The sequence below is a fragment of the Pelodiscus sinensis genome, chromosome 7 (assembly GCF_052426305.1).
Source record: "Pelodiscus sinensis isolate ZL-2025 chromosome 7, ASM5242630v1, whole genome shotgun sequence".
Taxonomy (NCBI): domain Eukaryota; kingdom Metazoa; phylum Chordata; order Testudines; family Trionychidae; genus Pelodiscus; species Pelodiscus sinensis.
This window is the reverse complement of record NC_143058.1, coordinates 47,376,748-47,394,000: the sequence shown is the minus strand read 5'-3', so window position 1 is coordinate 47,394,000 and position 17,253 is coordinate 47,376,748. Positions and strand designations below refer to the sequence as shown.

General features: G+C 41.8%; 1 long non-coding RNA gene across 3 annotated transcripts in view; it reads left to right on the top strand.

Annotated features, from left to right (window-relative positions):
- Nucleotides 1-17,253, top strand: part of LOC112545186 (uncharacterized) — a 78,147-nt gene that overhangs the window by 1,637 nt on the left and 59,257 nt on the right. For all 3 annotated transcript variants that reach the window (XR_016350053.1, XR_003088631.3, XR_016350052.1), the window contains exons 2-4: nt 2,214-2,292; nt 7,147-7,284; nt 11,082-11,235. This is a non-coding gene — a long non-coding RNA (uncharacterized LOC112545186). The remainder of the gene's footprint in view (nt 1-2,213; nt 2,293-7,146; nt 7,285-11,081; nt 11,236-17,253) is intronic.

The following is a 17,253-nucleotide window of genomic DNA, read 5'->3' as shown; positions in this document are numbered from 1 at the left end:
CCCTTCCCCTTATTTGCCTACAGTGTCTGTTAACATACCGTTAAAAAGTAATGCACAGAAAATGCAATCTTCTCTCTGGCTGCTCAGATGGAAGTTCTTACTCTTTCTTCACCCTGAGATAAGAGAGCTACTCTCTTCACCAAACAGCAACATTTGTATTTTCCACCTGTGACCCAGCAGCAACACCAGGTCTCTGAATTCACTCAACTGCCCTTAGAGTGCTCCTCTCCCTACCTGAAGGCAGGGCAAGTGTCTGTAGTATTCTCAGCCCTAGGGCACTCAAACACAATTTTGCCAGCATGCTATTGCCCAGTCCTGAAAAAAGTCACAAACTCAGAGAAACTTCTCATGTCATAGCAGAGGGCTCCCTGAAGATGCCAAAATGCCATAAGCATGATCAGTTTGCCAGGGTTGGCATGACTACTGTCTCCAGGTTACTCAGAGAGCCCCCCCCCCTCCTTTATCACCATTATTGTAGACTTCAGGTAGTACCATTCTTTGCCCCATCACTTTCCTCTGCACTCTTCCAGACCTACCTTCCCATGCAACCTGTAGATCCACCTGTTCCTCTACCTTATTCACCTTTCACCATGCTGCTCCTCCAGGTACTTATGGCTTGTTTAGCTCCCTAAACCATGGAATAGCAGCCATTTTGCCTGTGGGGATGACTTCAGTCTTACTGAAAACAGTTGGAGATGGCATCCAAACCAAGAGCAGGCTCACTACCACATGCAAAGGGACTGTAGGGACATGGTGGTCATCTAGGTGACTGCTGCCCCATTGATAGTAATAGGAGTTGCTGGATAAGGGATATCTGAATAAGGGAATACTGATACATTGGCACTTATCAACATGTTTTCATAAGAAATGTTAACTACCACAAAATCACTGCAGTTCTCATAAGAGACAGCAGTACTGGAAAAGCCTTGCTTCTGGTCTCAAAATGGTAAATTTTCAGAAGTCTATATTGCAAAAGTAAGTTTAGGTTATACCAAAACTAAGCCATGCAAAAATCACCCCTGAAAAATCTTGACCATGTTTGTTCACAGTTCAGTGCTATTCAACTGGCTATATTGTAAATAAATTTCATTTGCCAGAATTATTAAGTACCTACACTTTAACAGTCAAGTCATTTTAAGATGTCTCAAATTAAGCAATCTGCAGTCACTTCTGAAAGTTTTAACAATAGCATTTTAACAAGCAACATCACTATTAAAGTCTGCTTTCTCTTGACTTTGCTATTATACAAACGTGTAGGGCTGTGGTTCTCAAACTGTAGGTCCCGACCCCCCCGGGGGGTCATGAGCAACTTAGAGGGAGGTCACAGTATCACAAAGTTTGAGAACCCCTGGTGTAGGGGATTAACAAACTTTCAAGTAATTCAGTAAGTGTGACTGGGAAGTACTTAATCAGTTTGTTACATCTAGCATTAGAAGAAGGATACAAACTGAATAATAAGTATAGGTAGGCAATTCTTTCAGTCTCTCTAGAGAAGAGCATTAGAATAAGCATAATCCCACCCAAATAAGACCCTATTCAACCTGTAAAAGTCTTCCTCCTTTCTTCTCACATAGTCTTGAATATCTTTTTCCTCTTTGATGGCTGCAGTAGCCATTTCAAGAGGATACCCTAACTCAGTTACACCTTTTAGCCAAAATAATAGGTAGAATAAGTCAGTATTTAAGCCTTTGTAGGCTTTTTTTCCTCTCCCCCCCATATGTGATCACAAGATCTGTTTATTGGGTGGAGTAAATCAATTGTTGAGGGTGTGGTTTTATTGAGGGGGTGCAGGTGGGGAAAGGCACTATAAAAAGTTGAGCAGAAACAGTACTCAAAAAATTTTGAGTAAATAAGCAGAACAGAGGGGGAAACATATACCTTCTATTATAATAAGGCTTGTACTACTGTTGCGCATTTAAACTTTCTTTTTTGATAAAACATCCTGATTGTTACAGTTATACAAACACAGTTTGGGGAAAAAATGTGTCCATAGTCTCCTGTACATTTTTAATGACTATTTCTTTTTATAGATCAAGTATCAACTCTATAATACTCAGAAGATTGCTACTCTTTCAGATTCAAGCCAGATTTAGAATTCTATTCGATTACAGAATTAAGCACTATGGGCAACAAAGATATGCATTATAGCAACTACTGACTTCAACTTTTAAAATAAAAAATATAGCAAAAAGTTTTCTACTGTTTTTTTCTAGAATTGCTTTACATCATTCAAAGAGTGACATGGCTCAAGTCTTCATCTGAAAAAGCCAATACATTATTGAGGTCTCAAAGGTATTCTTTTTATTTATATTTAAACTTAAACACTGGAAATAGTGCTCTGATGTAGGCTATATCTGTGGAAATAAACTTTGTAGTCATGCAGTATATAAAATACAATTTGTAACAGTGTAAATATATAGTAAATTTATTGGAAAGGAGTAATAAGGGGAGAATATAAAGGGAAATTAAACTGATCCATAAATGACAACATGAGGGAAAGGTGAGTTTTTTTTTTTTTTAAAGGAACTAATGTGGTTCATTTAATATCAATACATTTGATTCATTATAATGTTAAGCAGGAGTAAACACAGTTTTATAGAAATTCTGTTCGTTAATAGAAACATAATAGACAGGTTAATCTCTGTATTAGTTCCTTTAAATATTTTTTTTCTAAATTCATCTGTTTGTGTGATATTGTCTAGATATTATTGTAAAAATCTCATTCCCAGTAAAGTAAGTTTAATTTGCACGTATGTGTGTAGTTATCACAATAATGTTAGAAATTTAATGGTTTCAAATAATGTATTCAGTTTTATTGGAACTCTGTTTTCCTCTGATTTGATCTTGTTGCTAGTCCTCACACAGATGAAGTTTGAGTTAAAAAATCCTCATTTACATCATTTTGCACTGCATGCAATCCTTCATATAGGTGTAAAGTGGGAGTAAAATGCTACTAACTGAAAATGGTAGGATTTTACATACATTTTACATTGGTCAAAGACTATATAAAGCGCAGAACAATGAACACCAGCAGCTGATGTTTTCAGATTACACAGGTTCATAGTAGTTTTAATGGAACCATTCTGAATAACTAAGAAACGACAGAATGTATTATGCCAATTTTGCCACTTCGGCACATGAGTTGAGAGAATTTTTATTAGGTGGATAACTTGCCTCCAGGATTCTCAGAATTAATCATATCTCGTGGACATACTCCTTTCCATTAATGAACACACAACATTTTCTTATGTGGAAATGTAATATAATTATTTTTAATCCATTTTGCTAGTGGTTCTTTTTTCCTCTCCCCCCCCCCCCCCATAATATGGCATATTACGTAGCAGCAGTTATCAGGAGGTCACTGAGATGGCTCCTCCTTTCTTTCCAGCTGCTTTTGCAAACATTCAGGCTCCTCTGTGCAGTGATGGACAGTAGTTTGCACTTTAAAAAGCATGTATTTTATACTCACTCTTTAGATGACCTGAGGGCTATATGATTCTACAGAGTCTAAATTAGTTTGCAAGGCAGTTGGCTGTTCAGTAGGCAGGTTTTTTCCTGAATGTATAGGAACATAATATTGTATATATATGGATGCTACAGCAGAAGCTTGAACTAGTATATAATTTGCAATTTCTTCTTATTTAGGACCCATCATTTGACCTCTGTATTTGACTTTATTGCATTACTTTTTCTGAGCAAACATAGGAACATACACAGTATGTAAATGTGTTTAAATGGTGGCAGTAATAATTACATTCATTTTTAATCCAATGTAGACTGCAAACATGCACTTGACCCAATTAATGTTAAAACGTCTACAGCCAAAATTACTCTAGGTGTCTGGATGAAAAATCTGAACAAGTATACATTTGTTCTATTTTAAACACCATTTGGTTTAAATATTTTTTTACCTATTCTGTTAAAGCCTCTCCATGTCTAATATATACATGCCTATAATAACCAAAGGAACACTACACATTAACTCCAACATCTCCTCCTGAAATTATGACTGCTCTATTCTGTTTGCTCTCTTAGATTTATTGCAAAATGTCTGTCCTCTGAAGAAGTACACCTGGTTGCCATGACTCTCATGGGGCTATAACCACAGAAAAAAAGAATATTAAATAGCAGATAGCTCAACTAAAAGCACTTTTAAATGGCTTTTTTTCCCTTGGAGAGGCTGTATATTTTCATTCAGTCAGTAGAGAGACTTTTTCTAAAGCAATATTCTGTACAAAAGGGTTTATATTCTGTAAAGATTTTGCATGCACATGCACACACACTCTGTGATTAGCCTTAACCATATGGAAAATAATCCATATCTTGGATTGCTGTGAGTATGGTACTATTTTGTAGACAAATCAAATTTCCATAATGTGCTGAACACTAATCACATCTGGACATATTTATGGTTTTGATTTTGTGGGGTTAGCTCAATCTTTTTTTCCCCTTAAGACTGATTTAGTGGCATTTTCCTCTTTTTAAATTATATTACTGAACAGATAATTTTCTGGATTAAATGAGAGTCCCTCTGACAAAAAATGGGGGGAGGGGGGGAGATTGCTTACCAGGCATGTTTTTCCAAGGCCTATTCAGATGTACCATATAATAAATAAGACTTCAAAAAATCAGGCAAAGGGAGCTTCCTGAGGTGCCAGTGTAATGTGGGAATGTGAAATGTGAGTTTGCACTATTGTTGGTGAACAAAGTTGTATTCTGGTGGCTGGATCACAGGATAGGCTGGCTCAGAGGACCTAATTTTATCAGTTAATCCATTTTCTAAGCTAGAATTTAAAGTGGTAATGTTAGAACATAGGTGGGCAATAAAACGGTGGCAGTTTGCTAGGGTTAGCCCCCGACAGGCTGCTACTGCTATATTTACCTGTGCATCCACAGGTCCGGGCAATTGCAGCTCCTGTTCATTGTGGATTGCCGTTCCTGTCCAATGGAAGCTGTGGAAAGCAGCACAGACTGATAAACTGCTTCCTGCAGCTCCCTTTGGCCGGGAACGGTGATCCATGGCCACCAGAAGCTACAATCACCTATATCTGAGGGCATGCAGGTAAATATTGCAGTGCTGGCCCAGCAGAGGCTAATGCTGGGGAACTGGATCTGGCCCACAGGCTGGTATTTGCCTACCCCTCTGTTAGAATGTGTTAGCAAATACATTTGAAAAATCTATTGTAGATAAGGAGGCAGCATATATGTTTAAAAATGCCAAACTGGTTGAGTAACCCACTTTAACTTGAGCAGCTTAGTAATACTATGTGCTTTGTGTATGATTTTCAAATGTGTTAGTGTTAGCTAACATATCACCTTTAAATCTTAGGGCAAGTCTACACTACAAAATTAAGTCAACCTAAGTTATGTTGATGTAGAGCCACCACAATAATTACACTGTGTCAACTAAAGTACATCAACCTATGCACTATGCCTTTCATGGGTTGGAGTTATTAAGTTAGTGTAGTGTTCGATTTATATCATTGGGATGGGAGCTACATTTTCGTGTAGACCCTTACCGAGTTAGGTTGACATAAGCTACATCAATCTAACTCGCTGGCTACGTCTACACTGGCCCCTTTTCCGGAAGGGGCATGTTAATTTCAGCTATCATAATAGGGAAATCCGTGGGGGATTTAAATATCCCGCGGCATTTAAATAAAAATGTCCGCCGCTTTTTTCCAGCTTTTCTAAAAGCCAGAAAAAAGCGGCAGACATTTTTATTTAAATGCCGCGGGGGATATTTAAATCCCCCGCGGATTTCCCTATTATGATAGCTGAAATTAACATGCCCCTTCCGGAAAAGGGGCCAGTGTAGACGTAGCCTGTGGGTATAGACCAGGCCTTAGCCTGAAGAAAGACAAAGATGTTGGGTGTGTCTTGTCAGGGAGAAAATGGTGGGTTTTTTCAATCATGTTAGTTGCATGTAGGGATGTAAAAAAGTAGTCGATTAGTTAACTACCCGATAAACGTAGACTTACTCGATTACTCACATTCCCTCTCCCCCTCCCCGCTGCCTCTATATTAGAGGTAGCTTGGGGAGGAGGAAGCAAGAGCCGGGACGGAGGGGGAGAGGGGGGACAGGTGGCTTAAAATCTGGTTCCTTCCAGTACTCTCTCCATGGTGCTGCTGCAACTCCCCACTGAGATCCCTGTGGACAGAGGCTGCTGGACCCATCACGAGCTCAGCTCCAAGAGCCCAGCTCTTACTACATTTAAACTGTAGAATCACAGTGGGGATAGTGACTTCTGAGCGCCTTCTCTTATCGACTAATTGTGTAGTCGATACAAATTATATCAGCTACACAATTACCCAATTACCATCTCTTAACATCCTTAGTTGCATTGTGTTTATTTTATAACTATTGAAAACCCAGTTAATATGCTGCAGGCTAAATTGTGTTGAGGCTAGTGCTAATGAATGCACTTAGATCCAGCACTGCTAATGTCATCACCATATGGAAAGAGGCAAAGAGTAAATATAAGATATTTTGACTTAGATTTAACTAATGCAGGCATTTTTTCCACAGAAAAGAAAAGATCCTAACATACCAGCAAATGATCCCTGATGAGAAAGAGAAATTCACAGAAGTAATTAGGGATATAAGCTACTAGTTGACTACCCTAATTAGTATCAGAGGGGTAGCCGTGTTAGTCTGAATCTGCAAAAGGGACGAGGAGTCCTGTGGCACCTTATAGACTAACTGCATGCATCTGACGAAGTGGGTCTTTGCCCACGAAAGCTTATGCTCCTACACTTCAGTTAGTCTGTAAGGTGCCACAGGACTTCTCGCTGCTTTTACCCTAATAAGCTTATTGGGTAGTCAAGTGGACTAGTCACCCCCTCCCCGCCACCGCTGCCTCTTAGCCGGTCCTGGGAGGAAACAGGTTGAAAGCTGGTTCCTCCCAGCACCGCCTTCGCAGGCTGTGTGTGTATGTGTGTGGCAGGGGAGGAAAACTGAAGCAGCCCCCGCTTTTGCCGGTCCGACTGCTGCACCTCAGCTTTTTAAATGTACAGTAGAGTCTCGATTTTCCGCCCTTCACTTATCAGACATTCCGTTTTATCCAATGGTGCCTCCTGTCATGTGATGGCAAGGGGCTCCAGGGACACTTCATACCACAATGGCCTTTCTTTCCCTTTTTCCAGGGCTGGACAGGAGCGCTGGTTGGCAGGTCTGCGGGGGCTCCCCTCAGCTGAACACGCAGCACGGGCTCGGCAACCTTACCTCCCCACCCCACGCCTGGAGCAGCTCATGCCCGCGCTGCGAGCTCGTGCGGCGCTCAGGTATGCTGGGCCTGTGCCCCGCTCGGGGCCCGATCCTGGCCGTCCTGCTGTGTTAGTAGCTCCGCTTTTAGGAGCGGGCCCGGACCCGCTTCCCCCTCCCAAAACTTTGCGGGCTGGGGGGGTGGGGAAGGGAGGAAGTTGCCCCCTGCGGAGCGAGCCCAGCTCCTGGCTGGAGCAAGCGGGGAGTCCAGGCCGAGGCAGGAAGGGAAGGGGAGGAGGGTGTGTGGCAAGGGGAGGGGCCGCCACCGGGCTGAGGAGAGGCAGAAGTGCTGGGGCCTTCTGCACGTCCAGGCGGCCCAGGGGAAGAGGGAGGAAGAGGATGGGGGAGGACGTGGCCCCTCATGAGGACGCAGCATTTGGAATCCGCCGGGGAGGGGGCAGTGCGTGCGCCAACCACCTCCGAGCGTGCCGGGCCCCTGTCCTGCCACGAGCCAGCACCATCCCTATTATTCGACATTTCCAGTTATCCGACCATCCTCCGGTCCTGTTTAGGTCAGATAACCGAGACTTTACTGTACTAAGAGTGGGTGGCTCTTACTACATCTAAAAGGCAGAGGCACAGCCAGGATAGCGAGCACCCTGTCTCATCCCTTACTGACTAATCGAGTAGTTGATGGAAATTCCTTTGATTACTCAATTAGCTGATTAATCAAAATTTAACATCCCTAGAAGTAATATTGCCAAAGGAGAAAACAAACCCAGGACCTGAGCCTTATGGCAATTCAAGTAAGGTATTTTGTGCTCCTTAAATCAAAGTGTTAAAAAGTAATAGTTTATTTTATGAATAAGTCTTATTTAATATCTCAGGTCATCAGTTCTACAACTGTCAGTCAGGATCACAAAGTGGGTCCTGAACTTATTTTAATGTGGTCATCAGGGCTGGCCTAGACTTGCTGAGGTATGGGACGGATTCCAAAGCCTGAATTTTATTCCAGAGGCCAAAACTGAAGACTGAGGGTTTCAGTGCCAGACTGTGGGGCTCAGGTTACATGCTGCCTGCCTGGGGCTGAAGTCTGTGGGCTTTGGCACCCCTGCCCAAGGCAATGGGGCTCAAACAGGCTCAGACTTTGGCTCCTCCCTCCTGGGGTCATTTTAGTAATTTTTGTTGTCAGAAGGTGGTGTAAGAACTCCCCACAATGAAGATGAGAACCCCTGTCTTGGGTGATTATTAAATCCCCATGTTTAACAGCTTGGAACACACTAATAAAAATTAACTGTATTATTAGGCAAATAATAAACATTACAGGCGATAGTGTATTACTGTGGGTGATCTGCAAGTGAATTTTCTGATTGTCTACATATCTGTGCATGTGAAACGGGTATAGGAAATAAATCTTGTTCCTTCACTGACTGCAATGCAGATCTGCCTTGGGAGGGGTTTTGGGATCTGTACAGCTCAAACACATGTCAGCATTCAACCAATAGCCAGCCTTCCATCTGGGACTGGATTAAAATGTGTGGGATTGATTCAATATGTTTTTTTCCTCCTTGCTAAACATGGAAAACTCACTATTATTTACTAATCTGAGTTTATACACTCTCCTGGCTCTGGCTACATTATAGAAAGCACAGTTGTGACTACTTTTCAGCATAAAAATAGCTACCGTTAAAAATGTTTTAATGAGGGATTGTTCCAGAGTTTTTCCAAAATATCATATTATATTCAGATAAGCAATTCCTACTCTTAATTTACTCTCCCAGTTATGTTTACTCTTCCCAATGGCTAGGAGCCTGCTTTCTGATTATAACATGTCTTGCCTTTTTGTTTTCGATGTTCTGTTAAAAAATTGTGCTTTATTTTAAAAAATGATAACCATTTTATTAATCTAAGGTGTCTGGAATTTTAAAAGGTCTTCTCAAATTGATTTTATATACAATATTTCCTCACCTGTTCTTGATGAGGGTAACTTCTTTTCTTTTGAGACTTTCAGAGTACTTATCTGAGGAATGTGACTACAGTTTATTTTTATTTGTAGCACAAAACATATATGAATAGAACTTTGTTTATCTCAAGGTTCCAGAGTGAATTTCTTGATTTCTCCAGGGTAGTGTCTCATATCCACACTTTCAACCAGGGTGAGGAACCTCAGGCCCGGGGGCTGGATGTGGCCCTCAGCTTGCCTGGATCTGGCCCCCGAGGCTCAGTTTTGGGAGCCCATGCTAGTGCTCCAGCCTCTCTCTTATCCACACACAGGGCTTGAGCACACAAAATCTACTAGCCTGGGCCCCAGGAGACTCTGGTATACAAGGGAAATGTGGGGAGTGTCTTTTTCTTTCTCAGTCAGGAGCTTCTCACTTGTGTGCGGCCCTCCAACTGATTTTTCCGTGGGTCTTCCCTACCTCTGCTTTATACTAATGTTTACATTGGGACTTTCATCTTAAGACTTATATGTAGAAAAATACATGTATCCAGACAGCTTTCTAGTGATATTACTTTTGAATAAACAGTAGTATATCATTCATTTCTCCTTATAAGCAGGAAATTTTTTTTTATTTAGGAACAAATAATTGTAAGTACAAATACATGTCACCCTATTATGAGAAACGGTCTTGTTTTAAGAATGTGTCAGGACCGTAGGTGATTTCCAGGTGTTTTCTTCTAAGTAATCCTCTCTGTCTTTAATTTTTATCTGAACTACACCTGCAGCTCCAAAGTGAAAGCTGTGTATCTGTCAGAGAGAATGGCTGGGCTCCATTTATATATTGCAGCTATTTTAATCTCTTATTGAGATATATGCGTAGAATCAACTGGGAGGATATAACTGGGAGTATATAAGACGTATGTGTTATTAGTGAACATTTGTGTGGCACTAATATGTTCCAATTTCATCACATTAATGACGGTGTACACCTGTTTACCAAATACTGTAGGTCACATTGCAACAGGCACAGTTGGAAACTGCTGAATATACTAGAAATATTTATGGCAATATATAACCTGATGACATTTCCTGCCTTCAGGACACATATGATTTGAGTTCTCCTGGTTTTGTTGACCATATAATTAATCATTTCCCATATATTAATAAGAAGGATAGTAGTGTAAGCAGTTTACACAAACAAAAATTTAGGATAAGGTCAACTGTGTAATACATAAAATGGAATAATATTTTGAGACCATGATTAATTTTTAAACAAGGGATTTCACATAACTCAAAGCCAGGTGGATACCCAGAACTCACCTACTACTGGACAGACCCAACAAAGAAAGCAACAGAATGCCACTAGCCATTACTTAGGGTACGTCTAGACTACATGCCTCTGGCAACAGAGGCATGCAGATTAGACTACCCGGCATAGGAAAATGAAGTGGCGATTTAAATAATCACCGCTTCATTTAAATTTAAATGGCTGCTGCGCTGAGCCGATCAGCTGTTTGGCAGCTCAGCGCGGTAGTCTGGACGCTCCCTGTCACCATCCCCTACCTGAAAAGAGTGGGAAAAGGAAAAAAAAGGCAGGAAAAGTGTGTCACCTGACTAATTTGCCTGGCAACAAAGCATTTATAAGGGGTGTTCACCTAACCCTCAGGGCTCTCTACATACATGCATAACTTAGCGCTGCTGGAGCAACAGCTAGTACACTGTTTGGCATATAAGGCCATCCAAGGCAGAAGCTTGGTCGCTGTCACCACAGAGGGTGGTAGTTTCCCACCAGAGAGAATGTCTGGGAGAGTACTCTATGGTGCAGCAACCGTGTGCCCCACACTTGTAATGTGTGAGTTATTTGTTTTACAGGTAAGGAGATTGCAGCAGGGCCAGTCATACTCACATGCATACTTACCATTACTCTCCTTCCAGTCCCCACGTAGGGTGGCATATCAAGAATAGAAGAAAAGAAAAAGGAAGACTAGAAGCAAGAAGACCTTTCACCTACCTGAGTCTCTGCAACTCTGACCTGTCTCTATGAGTTCCCTTTTTCTATCCTGAAGCTTCACTGGACATCGTGATGATGGTAGGACCCCCTGTTGTTGTATTCCCCCCCCCCCCCCCCGTTTATATTGTGGGTTCTGGCTTCAAGCCATTGTTGTTATGACATCCAGATTTTTATGTTTGTCCTTTAAGTTAATTCATGTTAATGAACCAGTTACTGTTCCAGTCATCTGAGTCTAATTTGACTAATACCTGGTGACACAGATACAGAAAGGGTGGAGTACCTGTGTTCTCACAGACAGAATTCAGTCCTGGTCTAACAATGATCCCTTGCTCTCAGAGACCTTGGGAGGCAGGCCAGTCCTCCCTTACAAACAGCCCTCCAATCTGAAACATATACCACCAATGTCACACCCCACAATAGAAACACTAATTCAGGAACCTATCCCAGCAGCTAACCCTGTTGCCAACTGTGTCCACACATCTGCCCTCGACTGTGTCTAAACTACATCCCTTTTTTGATAAAGGGATGTAGATTAGGCACATCGATATTGCAAATGAAGCCAGGATTTAATATCCCGCACTTCATTTGCATAATGGTAGCTGCTACTTTTTTTCGAAACAAACAAACAAACAAACAAATGGCAGAAAAATGAGGAGTACAGGATCTTTCGAAATGGGGCATTTCTGTCGAAAATGCCTCGTCTAAGCTGCCAGTTTTTTTTTCAAAATAGCCCCATTTTGAAAAAAAGCGGCAGCTCTCATTATGCAAACGAAGCACGGGATATTTAAATCCCAGCTTCATTTGCGATATCGATGTGCCTAATCTACATCCCTTTATTGAAAAAGGGATGTAGTTTAGACACAGCCCTAGTGACACCATCACAGGACCTAACCTCATCAGCTATACCATCAAAGGCTCATTTATGTGCACATCTACTGATGTGTAATATATGCCATCACGTGCCAACAATGTCCCTCTGCCATGTACATCTGACAAACCAGACTGTCTCTATGCAAAAGAATAAATGGACACAAATCGGACATTAGAAGAATGGCAAAAGTAAGTGAGGGAGCACTTTAACCTCCCCGGACATGCAGTTTCAGCCTTGCAAGTTGCCTTTCTCATGTTAAAAAAAAAACACTTCAGAAACAGACTGCAAGAAGAAACTGCTGAGCTGGAATTCATAAGTAAATTTCACACCAAGGTCTTCTAAATAGACACATGTAGTGGTTCTTGCAATTACAATAGGTAATTTTTCATTCAGGTACTCTCACCTTCTCACCATTGCTGGTCATGAGCCATGCACACTCTGATTTGATTAGTACTGATGTCACATTCCCATCCCTGGGCCTTTCTTTCTTTCTTTCTTTCTTTCTTTCTTTCTTTCTTTCTTTCTTTCTTTCTTTCTTTCTTTCTTTCTTTCTTTCTTTCTTTCTTTCTTTCTTTCTTTCTTTCTTTCTTTCTTTCTTTCTTTCTTTCTTTCTTTCTTTCTTTCTTTCTTTCTTTCTTTCTTTCTTAGTTGTATCTCATTAAAGCTAATAATCCTAATAACCTAATACTAATACATTTGTCAGTCTCTAAAACCAGGCTCCTTGGCTGTGTCTACATTGGCACCCTTTTCCGGAAAAGAGATGCTAATGAGACAAGTCAGAATTGCAAATGCCACGGGGGATTGAAATATCCCCTGTGGCATTTGCATGAACATGGCTTCCACTTTTTCTGGCTCGAAGCTTTGCTGGAGAAAAGCGCCAGTCTAGATGGGATCTTTCGGAAAATAAAGCCTTTTCCGGAAGATCCCTTATTCCTGATTTTAAGAGGAATAACGGATCTTCCGGAAAAGGCTTTATTTTCCGAAAGATCACGTCTACACTGGCGCTTTTCTCTGGCAAAGCCCTGAGCCGGAAAAAAGCGGCAGCCATGTTCATACAAATGCCACGGGGGATATTTAAATCTCCCGCGGCATTTGCAATTCCGAAGTGTCTCATTAGCATCCCTTTTCCAGAAAAGGGTGCCAATGTAGACACAGCCCTTGTGTTTTTGCTGAAACAAATTAACATGGCTACTTCTCCGAAACCAGTGTTCACACTGAAAATATCTTTGTAAAACTATAGTAAACACTACTTATCAGTATTAGATAGAATAAGCAGACAAGCGTAGGTTTTTATGAAATATCTATTTGATCTCCTCTGGGCGCTGTTGAAAGCTATCTAGAAGTTTTCATAATGTAAGACTCTGCCTACAGAAGAGCTTGTATCAATGTTTGCAAAACCAGTTATGCTCAAACACAGTTGAAATGTGGTTTGCAAACCATACTGAACATGGTGTCCATCTAACTTACACTTATATATCAAGGGAACTGGTCATAATACTCTTGTCTCCTTGATGAGACACTTGATGATTTTGTAGTGTTGGTGGAATCTAACTGTTGGTGGAATCCCAGTTATGCTGGGAGGGTCTCCCTGGCAAATGAAGCCATTCTCAGGCCACTTGGACAGAAGGAAGAAGCTGTTTAACTATTGCCCTGATGTAATATTACAAGTTGGCCAATGGGTAGCACAAGTTAAGCCAGTTCTGACCATGACTGTAGAGTGAGTAGTGGGTAATAGCAGGAAAAGAGAGGAGAGAGCTGTTACTCTTAGTCAATTGTGAAACATTGTTACACTTGGCTATATCACCTGCTGTCAGCTCTCTTCCCCCCTCTCCTTTTGTTTGGTTCAGTGACCCTTTGTCAACAATTTCGACTTTAACTTGTGGATTTCATCATGGTTTTAACAAATATGTATATGCTTAAATTTGGATGGGGTTTTTAAATCCTTTTCTGAAGTGGGGCATTAAATCTTGCTACAGTAGTTACAAATACTTAGTTATCAATAATTGGAACAGTGCTTGATGTGAAATGTCAAATATTGCTGTGGCAAGAGCTGGTAGAAATTTTTTAATGTAAAAGGTATAAAAATCCTTTTTTAAAACAAAAATGTGTAAGAAAATTTAATTTTTTGACATTTTTTTATGAACTAGTCCAAAACCAAATTAAGCTAGTTCTCCTATACTTCCATTTCAGTTTTTCCTTCCCCCCCCCTTTTTCCCCCACATTTTCAGTGCCAAAAGGGGAAACCAGTGAAAAGGAAAAAAGAAAGAGACAGAGAAAAGAATTCAAATTGACACTTTTCCAATCAAAACATTTTGAATACATTTATGAAACTTATGAATTTTTTGCAAACACTCTTTTTCATTTTTGAATGCCTCTAGCTGTGGCTGTTGAGTGTGAACAGAGCCTAAGGCTGTGTCCAGACTCAGGGTTTTTTTTCGAAAAAATTAGCCTTTTTTCGAAAAAACTTCACCTGCGTCTAGACTGCAGCAGCGTTCTTTCGAAATTAAATCGAAAGAACACGGCTTTTCTTTCGACGGTGGTAAACCTCATTTCACGAGGAAGAACGCCTTTTTTCGAAAGTGCTCTTTCGAAAAAAGGCATTCTTGAATGCCAACAGGGCTTTTTAGAAAGAGAGCATCCAGACTCACTCGCTTTCTTTCGAAAAAGCGGCTTGCTTTTTCAAAAGTTCCGCTTGCAGTCTAGACGCTCTTTTTTGAAAGAGGCTTTTTCGAAAGTATCTTTCGGAAAAGCCTCTTTCGAAAGAGGCTTGCAGTCTAGACATAGCCTAAGGGATTATCTTTTACTACCGTGCTATATGAGTACAGCTGCATTAATGCAGTCGTGCCAGTGCAGCGTGTCTGATGAAGGCAAGTTATATTGATGGGAAAGTGCTATCCCATCAGTGTAATTACTCCACCTCAATGAGAGGCGGAAGCTATGCCAGCAGGAGACACCGCTTCAAATTGATGTAACTGTTTGCTCAGGAAGTAGTTTTTCACACCCCTGAGTAACATAAGTTACATCCACTTAAGTGGTAGCATAGTGTTAATGTGATGTTCAGTAAACATAATACAAGGAATGATCTGCTACTGTTATCAAATATACTTATACACTATTTGGCAAAGCCAGGTAGGTAAGACGTACCCCATCAATGCTCAGCTACAGCAAGAGTCTGCGGGGTGTAGCTGAGGTGGGAGGACTTGTTCATGCCTTCCCACTTGTGAGGCTGGCTGGGGACCAGTTCAGCCCCAGCATAGCTCCAGAGCTACACTACAGTATGTTTGGCTGTCTCTGCCCCTCAACAGGCTATTAATTAGACATGAGCACACCAGCCATGTCTCCTTACAGGAAGGCCACTAGTATGCTCCGTGTGCTGGGGGCTGACTGGAGGGTGACATAAAACATGGCTATGCTGGAACAGTGCAAAGACACTAGAGTGGGATTCAGGATTGAAATTGCAATATAATTTGGTAATTAAACTCCCATCTAAACTAAATCATGGTTAAAACACAGTTTTGTTATAGGGTATGGAGGGAGAAATGGACCATGTTGTAAGCTGCCTACACTAGAAATGTCTACATTAGAAAAAACAAATTCGCTTCCTTTTTGGGTTCTGCTTTGCTGATATTTTAAGTAATAATTGAACATAAGCCTCAAGCCCAAGTTTTCTCCCTGTTTTTGTTCCTGCAGGACTTTCCAGTCCTTGCCCCATTCTGGCCAGAAAGTACTGGGTTAGTTCAAGCCATGAATAACTGTAGGATTGTAGATCCTATTACAGGTTCGACCTCCTTGGTCTGGCATTGTTGGGACATGACAGTGGTCTCAAATTTGCCAGACCAGGGGAGCTCCTCTGCCACCAGCCCCCCAGCCCACTATCCCTCCTTGCTGCCAGCTCTGCTTCAGGCCATGCACCCCTGCCTCTGGCCTAGCTGGGTGGTTGGCTGGCCAGGCCAGTCCCCATCCCCTACCACTTGCTGCTACGGGTGGGCTCCCAGTGCCCTAGCTAGGGCTGCCGTGGGCAGGCTCCTGCTGCCCTGGCCAAGGTTGTAGTGTATGTTTGGCTCAGCTGCCACAGGTGGGCTCCCAGCACCCCCGCCAGGGCTGTTACAGAGCCCCAGCCCTGCTGCCCATGGGTTTGATCCGGGACTCTCTGGAACATCTTTCTTTCTACATTGACAGAACAAAGTCATTCTGGTTCTCTCCTCACCTGTTTGTTTCCATCGCTAACCATAACATGGGAGAGAGAATATCATCTCAAAGAATATCCCACTGGCTATCAGAGTGCATTAATACCTGCTACTCACTTAATAACTTACCTACACCTGCTCCAGTTCGAGCACACTCTACTAGGCCAGTTGCAACCTCGGTCGCACACCTCAGAAAAGTTCCAAAGGAGGGCATTTGTGCAGCAGCAACATGGTCCATGGATCACACTTTCATGAAAAACTACTCGCTTTTCTTGGGTCCTTTACGCCACACTAAGTGAGCGAAGGCTGGCATGCAGACAGCATACTTACCGGATCCAAAGTCCCTACCTCCATAAGATAGACTGCTTGTAGTCACCTGATGTGAAGCACCCCCAAAGACGTCTCTCGAAGGAGAAGAGGAGGTTACTCACCTCCTGTAACTGATGTTCTTCAAGATGAGCGTCCCTGGGGGTGCTCCGCTGCCCTCCTTTCCTCCCCTCTACTTTGGAAACCAATAAAATAAAATAAAATAAAATAAAATAATAAAATAAAATAAAATTAAATTAAATTAAAATAAAAGCAATCTTGTCAATAATGCTCCTCTGCCTGGTTCCGGATAGAGAAGGAACTGAAGGGAGGCAGGGGGCCGCGCCTTTGCATAGCTAGTCAGGGAGTTCGCACGCATTGCACACTGTGCATGAGTGGCCACCTCTGAGGCACTGCTAGCAAAACTCCATCCAGAGGCTCTGGGATACTCTACACCTGATGTGGAGCACCCCCAGGGATGCTTATCTCGAAGAACACCAGTTACAGGAGGTGAGTAATCTTCTCTTCCTCTGTTTTCTGCCTAAACCTGTTAAAGTAAGTGGCACTCCTATGCAGGAGTATGGACTGCTCTGATAAGAATCTCTTTATAGTCCATAATATTTGAATGCCTTTCTGGAATCTGGAAATAAGATCTAGAATTAACTGATTAGAAGAAATAGCCTCAGTTTTAATCCCCAGTATATTTTAGCAAACAACACAAATACACTAAGT